General features: G+C 37.1%; 1 long non-coding RNA gene across 1 annotated transcript; it reads left to right on the forward strand.

The window, feature by feature from the left end:
* The first annotated feature begins 441 nt into the window (after positions 1–441).
* Positions 442–24,070, forward strand: LOC123531207 (uncharacterized). Its single transcript, XR_008366935.1, has 4 exons — positions 442–596; positions 14,177–14,279; positions 18,856–18,962; positions 23,301–24,070. It is a non-coding gene; the product is annotated as an uncharacterized LOC123531207 (long non-coding RNA).
* Positions 24,071–25,523: the final 1,453 nt, after the last annotated feature.

Raw genomic sequence — 25,523 nt, forward strand, 5'->3', positions numbered from 1 at the left:
TATAGGTTTTTAAACATAAAAATTTCAGTCCAAGTGTTTTGTTTATACCATTGTATATGTAGTACCAATATTGTTTATACATGATTGACAGATATCAGTTCATTTGTCGTACTGCGTTAGAGAACAATTAGTGCCTTCAGAGGGGAACTTTGTATTGCCTGGCAGTCTTCATTCACTTGTTTATACAAAGGGAGTTAACTGAAAATTACTGACTGGAGAATAACGTGCAGACCTTGATCAGTCTGCCCGGATGTGTAGGCATTCTTGGTCTGCACTAGCTGCAACGGCACTATCACATTGCTGCCAGCCGGCTAAAGGTTACGGTTACTATGTGTAGTTATTGTTGGACTTTGAAATTAGATAATATATACTAATTATTTAAAGCTTTATTGTATCTGGTTAAATGAAATTCTTCTTGTTTGATGTATCTTGTAGGAACTGTGATGACACTGAGGAAATATTCTACAATCTTCACCATGGTTATGGTTGAATAGGGATTCCTACATAGCAATTGCTATTGCATTGTGTAATGCCAGCATGTATGTTTTCCTAAGCAAGCGACAGTGTGTCAAGGTGGAAACTGTGCATCTGGACAGGTAAGGTTTTTTTTAGAATATCATGACTTTGGCTTGATTTTTTATGTTTACAATACAGATTCTCTAAAACAGTTTGATAGTTTTTTCTCAGCTTGAGTGGCAACCACTAAAATTTAAAAACAGTGCCTTTGTTATTGCCATTCTTTACTTATTGCCATTCTTTACTACCTGCCAGTGTATCTGTAGGCATCCTGTGACTTTGTTATTATTACATTTAATAGTGTAGAATTTTAAGCAGCCTTTAGGAACTTTATGTCAACTTCCAGCAAAATCTTAAGCAAAAGTATAGTTGTTTGGAAATTTTGACAAAGTCCTGCCTTATTATCACATAGAAATTTTAGTGAAGGCTTTTTATGGGACTTTGAAGCAGGTTTGTCACTTTCAGCTATTATTGTACTGAATGGCATGTGATTTTGTTAAAATTGAATGTGAATAGGAGTCAGTAAAAGGATAGGTTTATTTACCTTGGCTATAGCAATACACGATAGGATTCTCTGTAAAATGCAAGGATTTTCAGAGTTACTCCCCTTGAATTACTGAATGTTTAGAAAATTGTGTATGCACTTAATACAAATTTTGTATATTTTCTTTGATATTGGTCTTGCTTATTTCTGCAAAAATTTAGGTCAAGAGTGATAAAAATGCCATCTAAAGAGCAGATCTCTAAGAGTTACTGCATTGATCAGTAGCGTTGATAAATTGATACAAAGAAGGATGTTCTAAAGTCCAAATTAATGTGCTATATGTAGTGACTGACACTATGTTACTGAATGTACAGATATGATCTGAGAATATAATCATGGAGAATTCCATCTTGGTAACTCCAGAAAGGTCTATATTATCTTTCACCAAATACTGAATCCAAGCTTGCTTTGCTTAATCTACAAACTGTTATTTTTGAGCTTTTCTTTCATAAATGCTTTAAAAACATTTTTGCAGTCATTTATTTCTCTGATCTTTGACAAGGAACATTCAGTTGAGAAGGTGTCATACATTCCTCCCTTGCACTGTACACCTCCCTCCCTTGCACTGCACTTTGCATGTTTGCTGCTTTCTCAGAAGAAATTTCAAGTTGAAGTGTTGGAGAAATAAGTATGCCTAAATTGGGAGGGAAGATTTGTCTAGTTTCTCATAATTATTTAAATTAAGTAAACAAGCAGTGTTTTAGTATGCGGTGTTTGTCAGTCCATTATCTGCAATCTTGAGGTATACTGGTGTCACTTGGCTCTAACCAGTAGTCCTTAGGGAAGCGTCACACACTTGGCTTCTAGGTCACTAGGTCATCATCCACCATTCATTTCATTTAAGATCATCATGAAAGTAATCTTACTTTCTCTAATTTAGACAAAATGGAAAGTTCTGTAAAATTCATATATTTAATGCTCAAAACTGCCTGCCATTCAATGTTCTGGTTACTGGTTGTTTGTAATTATAATGACAGAATATGGCAAAGAGATAAATAAACTGGCTCCTCTTTCATTGTAAAATACCCATCATCAGTGCAGGTAAATGTATGACTGCATTAAGAAGTACACATAAACTAACAATTCCTAGCCATTGTGTTACATATCAGAATACTGGAATTATATTATTGTCCAAAATAGAATTTTTTTTTCATTATATTTTAGCTAGAATTAATGGCTCTGTTTTTCAAGGTGATTAATCATTGTTCAGACATTTTTATAATGAATCATTTAATAAATTCATGTCTGATCCAAATATTTTGGCTACTTGAATGATTAAGGTACTGGCTATTCATTATTGTTAAATGTTTTTATGACTGGTTAAGGCAGACAAAGAGATGTAGGAATATTACCAATTAAGCTTACCCTTTATTGTTATGAACTGTATCATTAGGTACTGGCTACATTTACATGTACTGGCTACATTTTATAAGAATTAAGTAAATGGTTACCTTTTATTGTTACGAACTTTGTCAATATATACTGGCTACATTTTTTTAATCCCCTGCCGTGGCGGAGGGATTATAGGAATGGTCTGCGTCCGTCCGTCCTTCCGTCTTTCCGTCCGTAACAAAATCGTGTCCGGTCCATATTTCCTAAACCCCTTGAAGGATTTTCATGAAACTTGGGTCAAATGATCACCTCATCAAGACGATGTGCAGAACCCATGAGTCAGCCTTGTCGGTTCAAGGTCAAGGTCACAAGTCAAGGTCAAAGGTTTGAGCCTGCCATTTTGTGTCCGCTCTATATCTCATAAACCCCTTGAAGGAATTTTATAAAACTTGGGTCAAATGATCACCTCATCAAGACGATGTGCAGAATCCATGAGTCAGCCATGCCGGCTCAAGGTCAAGGTCACAACTTAGGGTCAAAGGTTTTGAGCCTTCCATTTTGTGTCCGCTCTATATCTTCTAAACTCCTTGAAGGATTTTCATGAAACTTGGGTCAAATGATCACCTCATCAAGACGATGTGCAGAACCCATGGGTCAGCCTTGTCGGCTCAAGGTCAAGGTCACAACTCAAGGTCAAAGGTTTGAGCCTTCCATTTTCTGTCCGCTCTATATCTCCTAAACCCCTTGAAGGAATTTTATCAAACTTGGGTCAAATGATCACCTCATCTAGACGATATGCAGAACCCATGAGTCAGTCATGCCGGCTCAAGGTCAAGGTCACAACTTAGGGTCAAATGTTTGAGCATTCCATTTCGTGTCCGCTCTATATCTCCTAAACCCCTTGAAGGAATTTTATCAAACTTGGGTAAAATGATTACCTCATCAAAACGATTTGCAGAAATTATGAGTCAACCATGCCAGCTCAAGGTCAAGGTCACAACTAAGGGTTGAAGGTTTGAGCCTTCCATTTTGTGTCCACTCTGTATCTCCTAAACCTCTTGAAGGATTTTCATCAAACTTGGGTCAAATGAACACCTCATCAAGAACTCATGAGTCAGCCATGTCAACTCAAGGTCAAGGTCACAACTGAAGGTCAAAGGTTTCAGCTCTGTATCTCCTAAACCCCTTGAAGGATTTTCATGAAACTTGGGTCAAATGATCACCTCATCAAGACATTGTGTAGAATTCATGAGTCAGCCATGTCAGTTCAAGGTCAAGGTCACAGCTAAAATCAAAGGTTTACCCTTTCACTATCCATAGCAGTGGCGGCGGATTTAGCTGTCTTTCAGACTGCCTTGTTTTTATAAGTATTAACTTGATGGTTACCCTTTATTGTTATAAACTTTGTCATTAAGTACTGGCTACATTTTGTAAGAATTAACTAAGTTATTACTGCAGAGAAGTTTGGCTACTGAACTGCTATTATAGTATAATGCAGGTTGAGTTTCATGCTCATATATAACTGTTATTTCATAAAGTACAATATTTTCAACCATTGGGTTCAATACTGGGTGTAATTTTCATTTTACATTAGTTCATCATAAACCACATTAAAGAGAAAAAAAACATTTTAAGAAAGGTTAGTCACTGTAATGCTTTAAGCAAGTGAATTCATATTTTTGAAGTGTCAGATGTGTTAGGAGGAAGGTGCCAGCCATTGCGTTAGGGAAGGTCAAAATTAAGTCACTGTAACAATGTTGACTATAGTTGTTATATCATATCACCACAGTAATTAAGTTAGAGCTGGTTAGGTTGAATAAAGCATATAATGTTAATTAAATGCAGGCATTGATAATGTTCTAGATTAAATGCAGTAATCATAGTAGTGTTTTAGGAAAGATGCCTGCCAATATGCTTTATGCCCCACAATTAAATACAGTTCAAGATACTACCTTATCATTTACTTTGTCAACTCTTATAGATAGCCAGGTGGTTTAAACAAAGTCAAGCGGAGGCCAGGTAATATAACTGACTACAATTAAGACTGAAAAGTTACAATTTTCTACATTTAAAAATAATCTGATAGGGATATGGTAGGATAAGACAAAAGCATACTGGCTAAAGGTTTCTAGAAACTACCATATCATTGCATTTTAAGGGTTTTATTTTTGGACTAAATTTCAGTGGATAGGGATGATAAGGTAGAATAAGGTGTTTTTCTGCCACTGTTAGTGTGGAAGAGTACTGTACGATAGTGTTTGTCAGCCCTCAAAATATCAAGGTAATAGGTACTACCATATCATACAATGTGTGCATCAGTTGTAGCCAAGCCATTTACTTGGTTTAGTGAAAATCCACCATCAAAATCTGAGGGTTGCTGGTCATATCTTTTTTTTTTGCATTTGTAGGACACTTTTTTTTTCTCCATCAATTTTTTATTTGTATACGATTTTAGTGTTCTACCTGAACATTCGTTTAAATCATAACTCACTAATCATAGTGTGTTTTTTGGAATTATTGAATGTCTTTGAGGGTGTATTAGGCATTAATTCAAAAGTGAAGATTACTATAAGTTTATATTTCTGATCAGCAGTATTATAAACAATGGGATTCTTCCAAAATTTGTCCAAAATTAAGATAATCGTACATCACAGAATCTCAGGGAGAACACTGAATTTCGGTGCTAGGACTCTGGTACTGGTGATAAAAGCCAAAGAAAAACTGGCTTCTGGTTAAAATTTAAACTAAACTACTTCTTGCGTATTTGATAATTTCTTAATGATTAAATCCTGTAGCTGTTAGGGATATGGTAGAATAAGGCAAATGTTCAATTCTGGCTACTGGTTTTGTATGAAAACTGCCATATCAACACATTGTAAGGGCAATGTAAAATTGGCTATCATGTATTTTTGGACAAAATTTCTGTGAATAGGGATGATATGGTAGAATGTAGGAAGATCATCAGCCATTCACTTCTTTCTGAAGCTGGATGAATTAAATATCTGCATTGCAAGATAAATAATGAACACATTGTTTTTTTCTTAACATTACACCCATACTCAAATGGCTTTACCTATACATTTAAATAAAAGATGGGAGACCTGTTCTAAAGATTGATGAAGGGCGCTTAACCTTAAAACTACTACTGTCGACAGAGTATTTCAACAGTATTTACTGGTACAGAAATTAGGCATCTGATTAATGGCTGGATTCTGGATTCTCTTCTAAAATATTATTTTGAGAAAATGTCCATGATTTCATAGTTCAAAGGTTTTATTTATGATTATTAGTTATTATTTGTTTAGAGTAATTCTACCTTCAAGGAAATCTGAACATTCTCTTTTGAATTAGGTATTACTAACTGACTCATTGATTTAAATTGTTGAAAGAACTGAGGGATGGAATCAAGTCTTTTTTTCATAGAATAAAAGTCAAAGTCTCTTTTCTACCTACTTGCTTTTACTGTCCTCGTGGCTATTTGCTCAAAAGCAATTGTCGAGTTCTGTTGTCTGGGTGGTATTCAACCATGGTAGCAGTCCCGTACTTCTCCCACAAATAGCTGTCCAATTCTTCTAAGAGTGGAAATTCAGACCAGTTGGTTGTGGCCAAAACTGCTGCCTTGTAGAATTCAACCCAGCCAGCTCTCTCTCAGCTGCTGAGGAGGATATTCCACAAGCCAGCAAACCTCCATACACCTGTCCTTTACTGTCCAATAAAGTCCTATATTTCTGTCCAGATAAGCTGTTGAGACAACTTCAGAAGGAGGAATTCTACCAAGCCAGCTGTCCCATCCAGCTATTGCGGGAGGAATTCCACCAAGCCCCCTAATGTCCTATATTTCTTTCCAAATTAGCTGTCAAGACAGCTTCAGAAGGAGGATTCTACCAAGCCAGCTGTCCCATCCATCCAGCTTTTGCAGGAAGAATTCCACCAAGCCACTTGACCCAACCTGCTATTGGTGAGGAAGTCTTCCAAGCCAGCTTCTTCCTGGCCAGCTGTCCCAACAGTTGTTTTGGAGAAATTCCACCAAGCCATCTAATGTCCTATACTTATGGCCAAGTAGGTTGTCAAAACAGCTTCTTAAGGTCCCAACCAACTGTTGAGGAGGAATTCCACCAAGCCATCTGTCCCAACCATGTATTGTGGGAGAAGAGCAACCAGTCCTGTACAACTGTTTGGAAGGATTCTAGTAATCCCTCTGTCCGGTACAGCTATTGTGGAAGAATTCCACCAAGCCAGATTGCCATTACTGTTGCCATGAGGATAGATTAACAGTGGTAGATGGGAGAAAAACATTTTGCTCAACTTGTGTTTAGATTTGATACTTCATGTATTATCAAGGGCCAATCAGCAAGGGATTTATTTTTGGTTTTCTAAGCTGGAATTGTTAAAAGAAATTGAAATAATTACATGTTACGAAACAAAGTAAAATTTAATTTAGAGTCAGTCAATACACTGAATTACTGTCCAGTTGTAGAGCATGATAATAGAAGAACATTTTCATCAGCATTTCTGTTTAGTACATATTAGTTCTGCATATTGATTGGCATAATAACTTAATTTAGTAAAAAAGTGTTTTGGATAAATAGTCATCATTTCATTGTAACAGAAAAGATTGGTATGTTTGTTTAGTTTAAAGCAGTCCAGCAACCTGTTTCCTAAATGCCAAATTTACTTAAAATCCTTGGGCCTGTAATCATTTCCATCATTTTCACAATGTGTATAATTGTATCAAAACTTAAAAATTACTTGTACTGTCTCTTCAGATATAATATATACAATAAGCTTTTGTTCTGTTCAAAATTCTTCATGTGCTAGACACACTGCTCCAAAGAATTTTCCTCCACATACCGCCTGCACATCTGTTTAGGAATGGCAGCATTTTGGCAACTGAGTTTCTAGTTTTCCATTTCAAAGACAATCTTGATACTTAAGTAGTAAGATATTATTAAGTAGAAATATGTTTGGTTGTGGTCTTCCTACAGACATTTTTTATTCATTATTTATGTGTGTTTGAGCTGTATGATTGTGTTGCTTATCATTTTGACTGCTGAGGAAATACTTCTGTGAGGTTTACTTACCTCCTTAACTGTACTGCTGACTGTACTGTGGACTATTTTGGACTGTACTGTGGACTGTATTTTGGACTGTACTACCGACTGTACTGTTTCATAGCCACTGTCAAACTTGACATTCCAAAGAGCTAGAGTACCATATATTGAATGCTGTTTAGTTCTATCAATTAAATCTGTGTTTTATCAACAATTTCAGCTGTTTAAATTTAATTAGGAATATTGTGTATTTTTGGAGTAAATTTCAAGAATTAGGGATGGTAGGTACAAAAAAAGAAAATATTAGCTTAAGAATGTTTGTTAAAATAGAAATCTTTTGAAATAAAAAATCATTTATCATGAAGTGAATGTTAAATGAAAATAGTTACTAGAATCATGTTGTGCAGTGTAATGCTTTTGTGCATTGAATGACTGTCAAAGAATTACATTGTATAATGCAGTGAAAGAAAGTGCAGTGAATGAATGTTAAATGAATTATATTGTAAAATTGTGTGAGTGAATATCAAAATCAAAATGATTAAAGTAAATTGTATTTTAAAACACAATGACCAGACAGTAGAACTAATGATTTTGTAAAGCAGTGGCAGAGTTAGGTTATTCTGTTAGAGACAGTGGCATGGCATATTAGTAACTTTTTGTGTTGTAAAGTGGTAAGAACTTTTGAGTTTATTTAATTTGTAAAACACAGTAAACTGTTGCAAGGTTCAAGTTGATTTAATTTTTGTATCACTCTGGCAAAGTATTTTTAAGTGGATTTAATTTCTAATAGAGTTTTCAAGTCACAGTGGAAAATGCACAAACTCGAGTAACTTTGCATTTTTATCTTTCAGTAAAATGCTACTCAAAGGTAAAGGGTTAACCCTTAGCATTATTCAAGTAAATCAGTAGCAAAAACCTTGTATTTCATATAGTATAGAATGGTTGTTCAGTAGCCAATTTTTTCTGCAGTGAAGTGAAAGTTTGGTTACTTCAAGTCACTCACATAATCATCCTCTTTTTTACTACAAAGTAAGATTTTTTTTTATTGAGATACAAGTTAAAGCTTAGAAAAGCACATTTTGAAATAAATTACATGTAGCCAGTATCAGCTTTAGGATTTATCTTTCAGATGTTAAATTTTCAAAATATTGGTAAAGTAGCAAATAGCTGGTTAGCTTTTTTAGCTCACATGTCACAAAGTGACAGTGTGAGCTTTTGTGATCGCGCAGCGTCCGTCGTCCGTGCGTCCGTGCGTCCGTCCGTGCGTAAACTTTTGCTTGTGACCTCTCTAGAGGTCACATTTTTCATGGGATCTTTATGAAAGTTGGTCAGAATGTTCATCTTGATGATATCTAGGTCAAGTTCGAAACTGGGTCACGTGCGGTCAAAAACTAGGTCAGTAGGTCTAAAAATAGAAAAACCTTGTGACCTCTCTAGAGGCCATATTTTTCAGAAGATCTTCATGAAAATTGGTCAGAATGTTCATCTTGATGATATCTAGGTCAAGTTCGAAAGTGGGTCATGTTCCATCAAAAACTAGGTCAGTAGGTCAAATAATAGAAAAACCTTGTGACCTCTCTAGAGGCCATATTTTTCATGGGATCTGTATGAAAGTTGGTCTGAATGTTCATCTTGATAATATCTAGGTCAAGTTCGAAACTGGGTCAGCTGCGTTCAAAAACTAGGTCATTAGGTCTAAAAATAGAAAAACCTTGTGACCTCTCTAGAGGTCATACTTTTGAATGGATCTTCATGAAAATTGGTCAGAATGTTCACCTTGATGATATCTAGGTCAAGTTTGAAACTGGGTCACGTGCCATCAATAACTAGGTCAGTAGGTCAAATAATAAAAAAACCTTGTGACCTCTCTAGAAGCCATATTTTTCATGGGAACTATATGAAGGTTGGTCTGAATGTTCATCTTGATGATATCTAGGCCAAGTTTGAAACTGGGTCAACTGTGGTTAAAAACTAGGTCAGTAGGTCTAAAAATAGAAAAACCTTGTGACCTCTCTAGAGGCCATATTTTTCACAAGATCTTCATGAAAATTGGTCAGAATGTTCACCTTGATGATATCTAGTTCAAGTTTGAAACTGGGTCATGTGCCGTCAAAAACTAGGTCAGTAGTTCAAATAATAGAAAAACCTTGTGACCTCTCTAGAGGCCATATTTTTCATGGGATCTGTATGAAAGCTGGTCTGAATGTTCATCTTGATGATATCTAGAATAATTTCGAAACTGGGTCAGCTGCGATCAAAAACTAGGTCATTAGGTCTAAAAATAGAAAAAGCTTGTGACCTCTCTAGAGGCCATACTTTTGAATGGATCTTCATGAAAATTGGTCAGAATGTTCATCTTGATGATATCTAGGTCAGATTTGAAACTGGGTCATGTGCCATCAATAACTAGGTCAGTAGGTCAAATAATGAAAAAGCCTTGTGACCTCTCTAGAGGCCATATTTTTCATGGGATCTGTATGAAAGTTGGTCTGAATGTTCATCTTGATGATATCTAGGTCAGGTTCAAAACTGGGTCACATGAGCTCAAAAACTAGGTCACTGTGTCAAATAATAGAAAAAAAATGACGTCATACTCAGTTCAAAACTGGGTCATGTTGGGACAGGTGAGCGATTCAGGACCATCATGGTCCTCTTGTTTTATTCAGTATAATATTAGTTTTGTATCTGATGAAGCTTGGCTATCTTTCATTTTTGCTAAGTTTTCTTTTAATTAGTCATCTTTGTAGTCTTTGTTCAGGTGAAGGTTAAAAAGTAGGAAGCTGAAATGATAGCAGTGCATGATGAAGTGCCAGTAGATTTAAGATAGTCATGAGTTTGCTACACCTTGGAGATTTTTTATGCATTCAATTTTGTTATGGTCTTTTAGATTTAGCAGTAAATTATTATTGTTAACTTGGTGCTGTTTTCAGGCTGTGGCCAAGTTTTTTTCTCCTTTTTTTATACGCCCGTTTGAAAAACGGGACGTATTATGGGAACGCCCCTGGCGGGCGGATGGGCGGTTGGGCGGGCGGGCGGGCGGGCGGCGTCCAGAGACCTTGTCCGGAGCATATCTTCTACATGCATGGAGGGATTTTGATGAAACTTGGCACAGTTGTTCACCATCATGAGACGGAGTGTCATGCGCAAGAACCAGGTCCCTAGGTCTAAGGTCAAGGTCACACTTAGAGGTCAAAGGTCAAATTCAAGAATGACTTTGTCCGGAGCATATCTTCTTCATGTATGGAGGGATTTTGATGAAAGTTGGCACAATTGTTCATCATCATGAGACGGAGTGTCATGCGCAAAAACCAGGTCCCTAGGTCTAAGGTCAAGGTCACACTTAGAGGTCAAAGGATACAAGAATGAAAAATTCAAGAATGACTTTGTCCGGAGCATATCTTCTTCATGCATGGAATGATTTTGATGTAGCTTGGCACAGTTGTTCACCATAATGAGAGGGAGTGTCATGCGCAAGAACCAGGTTCCTAGGTCTAAGGTCAAGGTCACACTTAGAGGTCAAAGGATACAAGAATGAAAACTTTGTCCGGAGCATATCTTCTTCATGCATGAAAGGACTTTGATGTAGCTTGGCAAAATTGTTCACCATCATGAGACGGAGTGTCATGCGCAAGAACCAGGTCCCTAGGGGTAAGGTCAAGGTCACACTTAGAGGTCAAAGGATACAAGAATGAAAACTTTGTCCGGAGCATTTCTTCTTCATGCATTGAGGGATTTTGATACAACTTGGCACAAATGTTCACAAGCATGAGACGGAGTGTCATGTGCAAGAACCAGGTCCCTTGGTCTAAGGTCAAGGTCACACTTAAAGGTCAAAGGTCAGATACAAGAATGACTTTGTCCGGAGCATTTCTTCTTCATGCATGGAGGGATTTTGATGTAACTTGGCACAATTGTACACCATCATGAGACGGAGTGTCATGCACTGGTCCCTTCTTTTGAATTACTTCCCTTTGCTGTTACTATAAATAGCTTATATTGTAACTTTTTCATTACAAGTCGTAGGGAAAAATCGAGACCTCTTTTCTGTAGTACAACATGCATGTTACATCCAATTCTGAGGTGTATTTTGAGCTATCTCTACCTGGTAAGGATTTTTGTGTGGACTTGTAATTTTTTGTTTTTTCGATTTTTTTTTTTTTTTTTTTTTTTTCTCTTTAAAGATTAACTTCCCTTAGTTGTTACTATAAATAACTTACATTGTAACTTTTTTATAATTGACCGTAGGGAAAAACCAAGACCACTTTTCTGTGGTACAACATTGATGTTACTTTCAAATTTTGGGTGTATTTTAAGGTATCTCTACCTGGTAAGGATTTTTTTTGTGGACTTAGAAAAATAAAAGAATTACAATAATTTCTAAAAAAAAAAACAACATTGTAAACAACTAGAAAATTAAAATTCCATTTGCAAATACAGGTGCTAGTGTAAACAAATTTGCTGTGACGGGCGTATATTGTGACATTCTGCACCCTTGTTTACTGATGTCGAGGCCTGACAGATCCCTTTACTGTTGATCCACACAGCTATCGATGCCATTTAGGATCCCGGTGACAATATATCCGCAGCATGGAGTCGTGTTGGAGATGCTAGTCTACAATATTGGGCCGGCAGTGTTTAGATGATGGTTTCTCCAGTGTTGAGAGAGATGGGAATAGGAAATTGTCAGGTTCTTTTCGCCTTCCATTTTCAGCATTTGTTTCTTTTTCCGTATTTTAAGGTCTGTCTCACAGTCTGTGATAAATTCTTTGATCCTTTTGACTGCCAATCAAGACTACTAACGGTACCATTAAGGATTCTGGTGACAATATATCCGCAGCATGGAGTCGTTTGGGAGCAACAGATCTACATTTCTGGGCCAGCGGTTTGCTAGACGACTGTTGTTCCTGTGTTGAGAGAGGTGGAGTCAAGGATTTTCAAGATTTGTCTCTGTACTAGGTTTCATCTGCCAGTAGTCACTGATATCAGTTTAACTTGTTTGCAATATACGCTGGACAGAACTTCTTTTTCAAGGACTTTCCAAAATGTATTTTTCCTTACCAGAATAGGCAAAATATGACATAGTTTTGTAAGCCATCTGAATTTTTACCAAGTACTGTCAAATTTTTTTTTTCAATTGCTTTTTTTGTATTCAATCTAATTTCTTTTAAGACATGTTATAAAGTAAACACTTATAAGTTTATTGGACATGGTAAGGCCTTGGTGTAGCTGCTCATGCAGAACAAGTTCACATGCACTTCCACATACATGTCAAGTTCCGTGGACAATTTTCCAGGAGATTTCAGTTGAAAATCCAGGATATTTGATGAAAATCCAGGAGATTTTTTCGACGTATGTTTCTTAGGAACTTTTTGGTCGAATATAATACTATGTAACAGTTTAGGTCCGATTTCGGCAATGTTTTTAGGTGCTTAACTTGCTTTATAAAGCATTTCAACCTTTATCATGTTGAATACGATTGATTCTGCCTTTGCGACCAGTGTAAATTGTCCATGCAGTCTGATCATGATCTGCACTGTTTGCCATTTATCAGTCAGTATCTTTTTTGTAAGCCCCCATTTTAACAGTTACCGGTACTGTCCAAAATGAAAATTTTAGAAATTCTGCAATGTAAACAAAACAACAACAAAAAAAACATATAGGTTTATAATAACTTTATTTAGTTATTACAGTATTCTTTGAGCAGAGGAATAGAAATTTGGATGAAATTTTATACTGGCGAGTTTCTTTAATGTGAATAATCTGCAGGGTTTTTTTTTTTTACATTCTTAGATTTTTTTGCAGATTAGCAGAAGCTAACATACATTGGAAATAAATCCATTTCACCGTTTTTAATCTGCACTGAAAACTGCTTTTTACTCATCAAAATGAAATACAAAATCATTGCAGTGTTAAAAGAATGTTAAAAACTATCTCTAGTTGTTTGCTCAATTATGCCAGCAGTGGTAATGAATAAAGGTTGGCTCTTTATCTATTCAAATGTATCCCTAATATATCTTTTCACACTGAATCTTCAATAAACAAGTTCCTGTCTTATCATCGTATTATGTCAGTATCGCCACTCGCCAATTAACACAATCTAAAAATAGCACAGTACACACCTGTTTCCAGAATGTCATCAGTGCGTGACCTTGTTAAACTTTTATCAATATACCAGTAGAGTGATAAATTACGTCAAGCACAGTGTGTAATTAGGGATTTAGTTTGATACAGGAAAGCATTAGCTTGGAATTTTGGATTTCCGGGAGAAATGATTGATTTCCGTATGTCCGGGAAATGGACAAAAAATCCGTGAGACTCCCTGACAATCCGGGAAACTTGACATGTATGCTTCCATAATTATAAAAATACTCATGACTAAGGGTTAAGTTTTGTTATACTCTCCTCTTGAATATAATTCTTTATACCGATATGACACTTAGATCAATGAAATGGTCAAAATTGTGATAGTTAATAGCATCTGTTCAATAACTAAAAGATTTTTTTTTGAAGTAAGCCAGTATCACAATAGAAATTATTTAAACTTTTGTTCATTTATTTAATAGCCAGTGTCTCCATTTGCCAATTCTGTGAAATTTGATATTTTCTCTATTTAAATATAAAACTTTTGGCAGTACCTCTTGGTAACTTGATATCTACTAGCTTCGAATATTTTAAGCCATGTTTCTTCCATTCTTTTGGCAGCTTTTTCTTTTCTTTTTATTAATAATTTCAGGATGAGAGTGGTCGTATGGCAATGGCTGTAAGCATGAAATCACCTGGCCTTGGGCGGAAGACATCTATGAATCGACCAACCAGATGTAACCCTCTAATTTAAAGTGAGTATTTTGTTACAGAACTTATGTAGACAGGGTTTAGCTAAATCAATCGTCCGACTCACTGGCATATGGCTGTCACCTTATTTTACTGTATAACTGTTACACGAACAAACAGGAAATACTTCTTGGCAAAAAGGCTCATGCAGCAAGCTAAATTGGGAATATGGAAATAAAATGAATCTGTTGTGTTCTCTGTAGCAGAATCACTGTTGTATTGCACTTTAGACTAGCTGCCTTTGCACTAGACTTTTGATATGGTATAGGCCAAAAATCCAGTGTTGCCTTTCACTGTTGAAGGTATTAAGACCAACTAGAGCAGCTTTTGAGAAAAGCACATATCTCACACAACTGCCTTATCCTTTAGTGATTCAAAGTGGTGTGGGTGTGGATGAATAGTTCTGATCAGTAATGTATTGGAGGTCTGGATGGTTTGGGATGAGTGGTTTCTATCACAGGACTGTCAGAAGCATTTTCAGGTAGTGGGGGGTGGGGGGCACACACTATGAAAATTATTGTTTTATACTAGAGGTAGATAACCAATATTTGGCTTTTAATAGGAATAACTACTGTAACAGTATTCCCTGGCATGTCTTAATCTCTAAGTTAACCTGTAGACTACTGGTGGCAAGTGGTTTTTTGCGATCACAGCAGACCAACATCAGCCTGCGCATCTCACTGTTCAGTCAGTAAATTTTCAGTGAACATTTTTAAGGTTGAAATCTTTTGGCAACCTTTGTTTTTCTGTCATATCTTTGTTAATATTGCTTATATCTTACTGTAACTTCACATAAACATTGAAGTATGCAAACAAAGTATGTGTAGGGGCTGAGCCCAATATACCCAAGGTCAAGGTCACCAAGGGGTTATACTTCGGTTATTTTTGAGAAAGTTTTTTGGCAACCTTTGTTTTTCTGTCATAACTTTGTTACTTTTGCTTATATCTTACTCTAAGTTCTCATGAACATTGTCCAGCATACAAACATAGTATATGCAGGGGTTGGGCCCTTATACCCAAGGTCAAGGTCACAAATGAGTTTGCTACTTTAAAAGATGACTTTAAATTAAAAATATTTGTTTATAGTCATCATCTGCATGTGTGGTTACATACCCCATTACTCTAATTGTATTTGTTTACAGAATTATGCCCCTTTTTTTTGGCAATCTTTGCTTTCTGGATATTACTTTAATGCAATATAAGATAAAAGACTTGAAACTTAAAATGTATCTTTATCACCATCATCTGCATGTGTGGTAACAATCCCCATAACTCTGATTTGTATTTTTGACAAAAGTATGCCCCTTTTATATTTAAATCGTTTTTACAAACTTCGTTTTCTGGACATAACTTTGGTACTGTATAAGATAATGACTTGAAACTCAAAATATATCTTTACCATCATCATCTGCATTTGTTGTAACAATCCTAATAACTCTAATTTGTATTTGATGGAATTATGCCCCTTGGTGTATCTTACTTTTATAGTAGTGGTCTCTTATTCAGACATATATTCATTTTACTGTCAAATCTCCGAATAGAGGAGCGCGCTGTCTTAACGGACAGATCTTGTTGTCATGCCCACTTGCAGTCGGCTCAATATAGTCACCACTTTCGGTGTATGTGCGTGTTTGTCCATGTTTCCGTCCAATTTTGTCTGGACCATAGCGTGGACATGCATGGACAAATCTTGTTTATATTTGGCATGAATGTTTACCTCAATGAGAAGGTGTGTCATGCGCAAACCCCATGTTCCTATCTAAAAGGTCATGGTTACAGTTGGAGGTCAAAAGTCAAATTGAAGTTTGTCTGGAGCTCTTCTTTTTCTTGCATGGGGGAATTTTGATGTAACTTGGCAAGAATGTTAACCATTATGAGATGGAGAGTCATGTGCATGAAACAGGTCCCTAGGTCTAAGGTCAAGGTTACACCTGACAGCCAGCAGGCTCGACATTCTGCCCATGGGCATACTTGTAGAAATTTAGCAGGGTAAATGTTAAGCACAGTATCAAAATGTAAGAGTAGAATCTTGAAGCATTGAGGATAGCTAACACAACCAGAACCTCACACAGTAAAACAGTTCATTTGCAAGTTAGGCAGGGTAACAAGAAACCTCAGACAAATATTCATTTCGTAGTGTTAGATCCTTATTAGAAATGTATGTTTCATAACATTTTTAGCTTGACTATTCTACTCACCATGGCATCGGCGTCGGCGTCACACCTTGGTTAAGTTTTTGCATGCAAGTACATACAGCTATCATTTAAAGGCATATAGCTTTGAAACTTATTTATTCTTTTTCTAGGTCAATTACCAACCTCACTGGGTCAAGTTCCATAACTCTGACATGTATTTTGAGCAAATTATGCCCCCTTTTGGACTTCGAAAATTCTGGTTAAAGTTTTACATGCAAGTTATTATCTCCAAAACTAATGCAGATATTGAATTGAAACTTCACATGTGTCTTTGAGGTTATAAAACTACTTGATAGCACCAAGTCCCATATCTCTGACCTTCATTTTGGCCAAATTATGCCCCCTTTTGGACTTAGAAAATTCTGGTTAAAGTTTTGCGTGCAAGTTCATACAGCTATTAATAAAAGGCATATAGATTTGAAACTTATTTTTACTTTTTCTAGATAAATTATCTACCTCACTGGGTCAAGTCCCATAACTCTGAGATGTATTTTTGGCAAATTATGCCCCCTTTTGGACTTAGAAAATCCTGGTTAAAGTTTTACATGCAAGTTACTATCTCCAAAACTAATGCAGATATTGAATTGAAACTTCACATGTTTCTTCGGGGTTATAAAACTAGTTGATAGCATCAAGTTCCATAACTCTGACATGTATTTTGAGCAAATTATGCCCCCTTTGGACTAGTAGAAAATCCTGGTTAAAGTTTTGCATGCAAGTACATACAGCTATTACTTCAAGGCATATAGATTTCAAACTTATTTTTAGCTCACCAGAGCACAAAGTGCTCAGGGTGAGCTATTGTGATCGCTCACCGTCCGGCGTCCGTCGTCCGTCCGTCCGTCCACACTTTCCTTTAAACAACATCTCCTCCTAAACCAACAGGCCAATTTTGATGAAACTTCACAGGGATGTTCCTTGGATGGTCTTCTCTAAAAATTGTTCAAAGAATTGAATTCCATGAAGAACTCTGGTTGCCATGGCAACCGAAAGGAAAAACTTTAAAAATCTTCTTCTCAAAAACCAGAAGCCCTAGAGCTTAGATATTTGGTGTGAAGCATTGCCTAGTGGACCTCTACCAAGTTTGTTCAAATCATGACCCCTGGGTCAAAATTGACCCCGCCCCAGGGGTCACTTGATTTTACATAGAAAAATCTTAAAAAATCTTCTTCTCGAAAACCAGAAGCCCTAGACCTTAGATATTTGACATGTAGCATTGCCTAATGGACCTCTACTAAAGTTGTTCAAATCATGACCCCGGGGTCAAAATTGACCCCGCCCCAGGGATCACTTGATTTTACATAGGAAAATCTTCAAAAAATTTCTAAAAATAAAGCAGAAGGCCTAGGTCTTAGATATTTCACACGTAGCATTGCCTAGTGGACCTCTACAAAATTTGTTCAAATCAGACCCCGGGGTCAAAATTGACCCCGCCCCAGGGGTCACTTGATTTTACATAGGAAAACCTTAAAAATCTTCTTCTCAAAAAGCAGAAGCCCTAGAGCTTAGATATTTGACATGTAGCATTGCCTAGTGGACCTCTACTAAAGTTGTTCAAATCATGACCCCCGGGGTCAAAATTGACCCCGCCCTAGGGGTCGCTTGATTTTACATATGAAAATCTTCAAAAATTTTCTTAAAATAAACCAGAAGGCCTAGAGCTTAGATATTTCACATGTAGCATTGCCTAGTGGACCTCTACAACATTTATTCAAATCATGACCCCAGGGTCAAAATTGACCCCGCCCCAGGGGTCACTTGATTTTACATAGGAAAATCTTCAAAAAATTTCTAAAAATAAACCAGAAGGCCTAGGTCTTAGATATTTGACATGTAGCATTGCCTAGTAGACCTCTACAAAGTTTCTTCAAATCATGACCCCCGGGGTCAAATTGGCCCCGCCCCATGGGGTTACTTGATTGTACATAGAAAAATCTTCAATATTTTCTAAAAATAAACCAGAAGGCCTAGAGCTTAGATATTCGACATGTAGCATTGCCTAGTGGACCTCTACAACATTTATTCAAATCTTGACCCCCTCAGGGTCAAATTGACCCAGCCCCAGGGGTTACTTTATTGTACATAGGGAAATCTTCATAAATTTGCTTAAAATAAACCAGAAGGCCTAGATCTTAGATATTCGATGTGTAACATTGCCTAGTCGACTTCTACAAACTTTGTTCAAATCATGACCCCCGGGGTAAAATTGGCCCCGCCCCAGGGGTTACTTGATTGTACATCGGAAAATTTTCCAAAAAATTTCTAAAAATCATCAGTTTGACATTTGAAACATATTACTCTGGTGAGCGATCCAGGGTCATCATGACCCTCTTGTTTAACTTTTGACCAAATCCATTACCTGATCAGAATCTGATGAAAATTACAGCTCCTGAAAATCCCCATGGTTGTGGATGGTGCAGACAGAATGTGAGCCAGGAAGTACATCTGTAAATGCCCAGACATTCCATCTTCAGGAGTATCTTCATTCTTCAAGTGAGTATAATTATGTATATGAGGAAATTGTTTCAAGAGCTAAAGCTATTCATGTGGAGTCAGCTTCATGTTTAGACTGTGAACAACTCCAAGCAAGCTCAGGTCTCGTTTATTACTCTTCACAAAGGAATGAAAGCTGAAACCGTTTTGTCCTCCACCTCTAATATATGTGGGGAAGTTGGCAGTTACTTGTGGAGAAAAGGTTTATACTGGTACAGAATCTAGGAACACTGGTTAAATTCATTGCCTGCTACTATATAACTGAAATACTGTTGAAAAATTGCGTTAAACCCAAAACAAATAAATAGAATAAATAAAGTTTGCTAGTTACATCCCCACAAAACAAAGTTTGGGTATATAGGAGTGAGCTTGATGGTTGGTCAGTCCATTGGTTTTTAGCTCACCAGAGCACAAAGTGCTCAGGGTGAGCTATTGTGATCGCTCACCGTCCGGCGTCCGTCCGTCCGTCCGTCCGTCCGTCCGTCGTCCGTCCGTCGTCCGTCCGTCCGTCCGTCCACACTTTCCTTTAAACAACATCTCCTCCTAAACCAACAGGCCAATTTTGATGAAACTTCACAGGGATGTTCCTTGGATGGTCTTCTCTAAAAATTATTCAAAGAATTGAATTCCATGCAGAACTCTGGTTGCCATGGCAACCGAAAGGAAAAACTTTAAAAATCTTCTTCTCAAAAACCAGAAGCCCTAGAGCTTAGATATTTGGTGTGAAGCATTGCCTAGTGGACCTCTACCAAGTTTGTTCAAATCATGACCCCGGGGTCAAAATTGACTCCGCCCCAGGGGTCACTTGATTTTACATAGAAAAATCTTAAAAAATCTTCTTCTCGAAAACCAGAAGCCCTAGACCTTAGATATTTGACATGTAGCATTGCCTAATGGACCTCTACTAAAATTGTTCAAATCATGACCCCGGGGTCAAAATTGACCCCGCCCCATGGGTCACTTGATTTTACATAGGAAAATCTTCAAAAAAATTCTAAAAATAAAGCAGAAGGCCTAGGTCTTAGATATTTCACGTGTAGCATTGCCTAGTGGACCTCTACAAAATTTATTCAAATCAGACCCCCGGGGTCAAAATTGACCCCGTCCCAGGGGTCACTTGATTTTACATAGGAAAACCTTAAAAAATCTTCTTCTCAAAAAGCAGAAGCCCTAGAGCTTAGATATTTGACATGTAGCATTGCCTAGTGGACCTCTACTAAAGTTGTTCAAATCATGACCCCCGGGGTCAAAATTGACCCCGCCCTAGGGGTCGCTTGATTTTACATATGAAAATCTTCAAAAAATTTCTTAAAATAAACCAGAAGGCCTAGAGCTTAGATATTTCATGTGTAGCATTGCATAGTGGACCTCTACAACATTTGTTCAAATCATGACCCCAGGGTCAAAATTGACCCCGCCCCAGGGGTCACTTGATTTTACATAGGAAAATCTTCAAAAAATTTCTAAAAATAAACCAGAAGGCCTAGGTCTTAGATATTTGACATGTAGTATTGCCTAGTAGACCTCTACAAAATTTCTTCAAATCATGACCCGGGGTCAAATTGGCCCTGCCCCATGGGGTTACTTGATTGTACATAGAAAAATCTTCAATATTTTCTAAAAATAAACCAGAAGGCCTAGAGCTTAGATATTCGACATGTAGCATTGCTTAGTGGACCTCTACAAAATTTGTTCAAATCTTGACCCCCTCAGGGTCAAATTGACCCTGCCCCAGGGGTTACTTTATTGTACATAGGGAAATCTTCATAAATTTGCTTAAAATAAACCAGAAGGCCTAGATCTTAGATATTCGATATGTAACATTGCCTAGTCGACTTCTACAAACTTTGTTCAAATCATGACCCCCGGGGTAAAATTGGCCCCGCCCCAGTGGTTACTTGATTGTACATCGGAAAATTTTCCAAAAAATTTCTAAAAATCATCAATTTGACATTTGAAACATATTACTCTGGTGAGCGATCCAGGGTCATCATGACCCTCTTGTCATGGTTTCCGGATGATAACTCTTGAAAGGCTCGACTGATTTAAGAAATATTTTGTACACAGGTCTGGTGTAACATCAGAAAATACAGGTCAAGTTTGAATTTGGGATCAGTAGGTCAAAGGTTAAGGTCACAGTGACCCTGAACAGTTAAACGGTTTCTTGGTGATAACTCATGATAGATTTGACCGATTTAAATAATTTTTGGTACACAGGTGTAACATCATAAAATACAGGTGAAGTTTGACTTTGAGGTCTTTAGGTCAAAGCCAAGGTCACAGAGACTTGGAACATTTAAATGGTTTCTGGATGATAACTTGAGGACGCTTGGGCCTAGGATCATAAATTTTGGTACACAGGTATAACATTATAAAATACAGGTCAGGTTTAACTTTGAGGTCTGTAGGTCAAAGGTCAAGGTCACAGAATCTCGGAACAGTTAAATGGTTTCCGAATGATAACTTGAGAATGCTTGGGCCTAGGATCATAAATTTTGGTACACGGGTGTAACATCATGAAAAACAGGTCATGTCTTACTTTGAGGTCAGTAGGTCAAAGGTCAAGGTCACAGAATCTCGGAACAGTTAAATAGTTTCCGGTTGATAACTTGAGAACGCTTTGGTCTAGGATCATATATTTTTGTACACAGGTGTAACATGCTTGACTACAGGTCAATTTTGACTTTGAGGCTAATAGGTCAAAGGTCAAGGTCACAATAACAGGAAACAGTTAAATGGTTTCCGGATGGTAACTCGAGAACGCTTGAGCCTAGGATCATGAAAATTGATAGGGAGGTTAGTTATGATCAGCAGATGACACCTAATGCTTTTGAGGTCAGTAGGTCAAGGTAAAGGTCAGTGACCAGGAACATTTAAACTGTTTTCAGACAATAACTTCAGAATGCTTGGGACTAGGATCACGAAACTTAATAGTGAGGTTGATCATGACCAGCAGATGACCTGTATTGATTTTGAGTTCCAAAGGTGAAAGGTCAGAGTGAACCGGAACATTTAAACCTTTTTTGGACAATAACTTGAGAACGCTTGGGCCAAGGATCTTGAAACTTTATAGGGAGGTTGATCATGACCAGCAGATGACCTTTAGAGATTTTGAGGTCAGTAGGTCTAAGATCAGTCAAGTTTAGCTTTGACTTTGGCTTAGTTCTGTGACCAGGCCATATTGTGGGGGTATAATTCGTCACTCCTATGACAACTCTAGTTTTTGCTATAAAGCTAAAGGGTTTAATGTACGGAAATGCTGGTATACATATCTGTACCTCAAAAGATAGGCCCGTCCGCTTAGCTTAGTAGGGAAAGTGGAGATCTACGGGTCGCGGGGAATGTCAGTTTGGTCCTCGGGCAAGGCCCTTGTTCTGTGACAAGTTGATAAAAAACATAGTGTCTGAAATCATTTGTCCTCCACCTCTGATTCATGTTGGGAAATTGGTAGTTACTTGTGGAGGTTAGGTTTGTACTGGTAAAGAATCCAGGAACACTGGTTAGGTTAAATGCCCACAGCTACATAACTGAAATAATGTTGAAAAATAGCTTAAACCCAAAACAAACAAATCCTCCAACAATCTGCCACCTGCCCACTTCCAAACCTCCATTCACCCGGAAGCAAATAATTTCCTCCTTTATTCCTTTAGGTCTAGAAACTGTTCTGGGATCCAATCATAGCAATCCCCTCTCCAGATCCATGTCTTCCTAACCACTTAGAAGATTTTCACAAAACTAACATCAGTTTTTTACCTCATTAAGACAAAGTGCAGAGTACATAACCCATTTCACATGTCAAAGATCAAGGTCACAGTTTAAGGTAAAAGGTCAAGTTGGTTAAAACTCATGTCTGCTCCTTATCTTCTGAACTGTTGGCAAGATTTTCATAAAAGTGGTATGAGTTTCTTGCCTCATCAAGATATCTTGCAGAGCACACAACAAAGGTTACTTGTTCCAAGGTCAAGGTCACATAGCTCAAAAGATCATATATCTTAAACTTGTGTCCAGTCGGTTTTTTCAAACCACTAGAATAAGCATCAGTTGTTTACATCATGCAAATGCTTAGCCTTAGGCCATAATCCAGGTTACTAGGTGGAGATCTCATTTGAAGGTCAAAGGTCATGATTTCACCTTCTCTGTATCTGTGTCTGAGTGTTTAAAATTCCTTTAGTGATAGCTCCAGTTTGAAATCTACTTGTCAGTATAGAAACTTTACACTGATTTTGGGTGTATTGCTTATTTCATTGATAGCTCTAGTGTCCTATACGTACGTATTATTCACTCTAGAGCTAAGAGCTGTTGTTTCTCTTACTGATTAATATTGTTGCATTATTTCAGTTGCATCTTAGCTAAGAAGTTAACTTGGATCTGCTTCACAGGGAGTCATTGATGATCAACTAAGTAGTAGGATACAGTTTTCTGATCAGATGAAATCGCTTTATCTTATCTGGCTGGAATTTAAAGAGCTGAGACTACCATCAGAAAATCTACCATGTAATAACACTAACCTGGAACATTGCTACCGAGTCTACCACACAGTAACACTGACCCAGAATGTTGCTACTGTGTCTACCACACAGTAATCTGGACTAGGACATTGCTTTTATGAGTTTCCATGCAGTAACACCGACTTGAGTAGTCCACACAGGAATAACACACAGTAACATTGACTTAGGATGTTGCTACAGTATATTCCACACTGTAATACTGGCCAAAGTGTAGCTTTTGTATGGAAAATTCAGACAGATAACTGAAGTTACCTGTCAATAGGTGCAATAAAATCTTTATTATCCGTTTATGTTTACACTCCTGATACTGAAGGCTGGACTCTGCTGAACACTGGGAAAAAAGCAGAGATAAACATGCAACTCACTGTGTGTGACATAAGTGCAAAAAACTTTTAAATGTGACCGTGATATATAGACATTAAAATTAAGTAAAATTCAAGTAATGGTCAAAGGTGGTAGTGAAAACTCAATGAATGTGATGACTGAAAAAGAAAGACAGTTATACCTACTAGTAAAAATCTATAAGATTAAATATTAAAATAATGTTTAAAAGTGACAGTAGGTACAGTAAAATGTGAATATGTGTTTTGATTGATAATTTCAAATAATAAAGGGTAACTCATTTTTCCAGTGTATTTGTATCATTTCGTTGTAACCATTATCTAAAGAAACAAACTGGACCAACTGTTTTGATCATTTTGGATTGGTTAGTAGTTGCTTAATTTTCCCACAAGAGACCAAAAAATCTCTGCAATCTCCCTGAGTCACATTCACATGTATGCTGGCATTCATACTGTACAATATGCTCCATCTACAGAATGTTTAAGCTTGAATAAGAAGAGTTATCCTACTCACCACAGCGTTGGCGTCACACTTTGATCAAGTTTTTCATACCACATTGAAGATTTGTGTTTTTTAACTATTTTCTACCTCCGAATTTAATGAGTTAACCTCCGAATTTAGTGAGTTAAGGTAAAATCAAACGGTTTTTGAGCTTTTGTGATCACCCTTCGTCCGTCGTCAGTCCGTCCGTGTGTCCGTCCATCAACAATTTCTTGTCTGCAGGATAGAGGTTTCATTTATGATTTTATTTCAACCAAACTTGCACACAACTTGTATCACCATAAGATCTTGGTCCCTTTCTCGAACTGGCCAGATCCCATTATGGGTTCCAGAGTTATGGCCCCTGAAAGGGCCAAAATTAGCTATTTTGACCTTGTCTGCACAATAGCAGCTTTATTTATGATTTTATTTGCTCGACTTTTCGAAGAAAATGTAGAGCTATTGCACTCGCCCCGGCATCGGCATAGTTGTTGGTTAAAGTTTTTGATAAAGTCAAATATTTGTTACTATCAAAGCTATTGACTTGAAACTTAAAATAGTTATTTACTATCAAAGTCTACACCAGGAGAAACAATCCCTATAACACTGAATTGAATTTTGACAGAATTATGCCCCTTTATAACTTAGAAATTTTGTTAAAATTTTTGATTAAGTCAAATATCTCTGTTACAATTAAAGCTTTTGACTTGAAACTCAAAATAGTTATTTACTATCAAAGTTTACACCAGGAGACACAATTCTCATAACTATAATTTGAATTTTAACAGAGTTATGCCCCTTTTAAACTTGGACTTTTTTTTACTGGCAAAGCTCAAATTCAGAGTCAAGCACTGAGAAAAGTCGAGCGCGCTGTCTTACAGACAGCTCTTGTTTTAACCAAACTGGCACACAACTTGTATCACCATAAGATCTTGGGTCCTTTCTTGAACTGGCCAGATTCCATTATGGGTTCCAGAGTGATGGCCTCTGAAAGGGCCAGAATTAGCTAGTTTGACCTTGTCTGCACAATAGCAGTTTCATTTATGATTTGAATTTAATCAGACTTGCACAAAACTTGTGTCACCATAAGATCATGGTTCCTTTCTTGAAACGGCCAGATCCCATAATGGGTTCCAGAGTTATGGCCCCTGAAAGGGCCAAAATTAACTTTTTTGGCACTGTCTGCACAATAGCAGCTTCATTTATGATTTGATTTTAACCAAACTTGTAC

This window comes from Mercenaria mercenaria, chromosome 14 (genome assembly GCF_021730395.1).
Source record: "Mercenaria mercenaria strain notata chromosome 14, MADL_Memer_1, whole genome shotgun sequence".
Taxonomy (NCBI): Eukaryota; Metazoa; Mollusca; class Bivalvia; order Venerida; family Veneridae; genus Mercenaria; species Mercenaria mercenaria.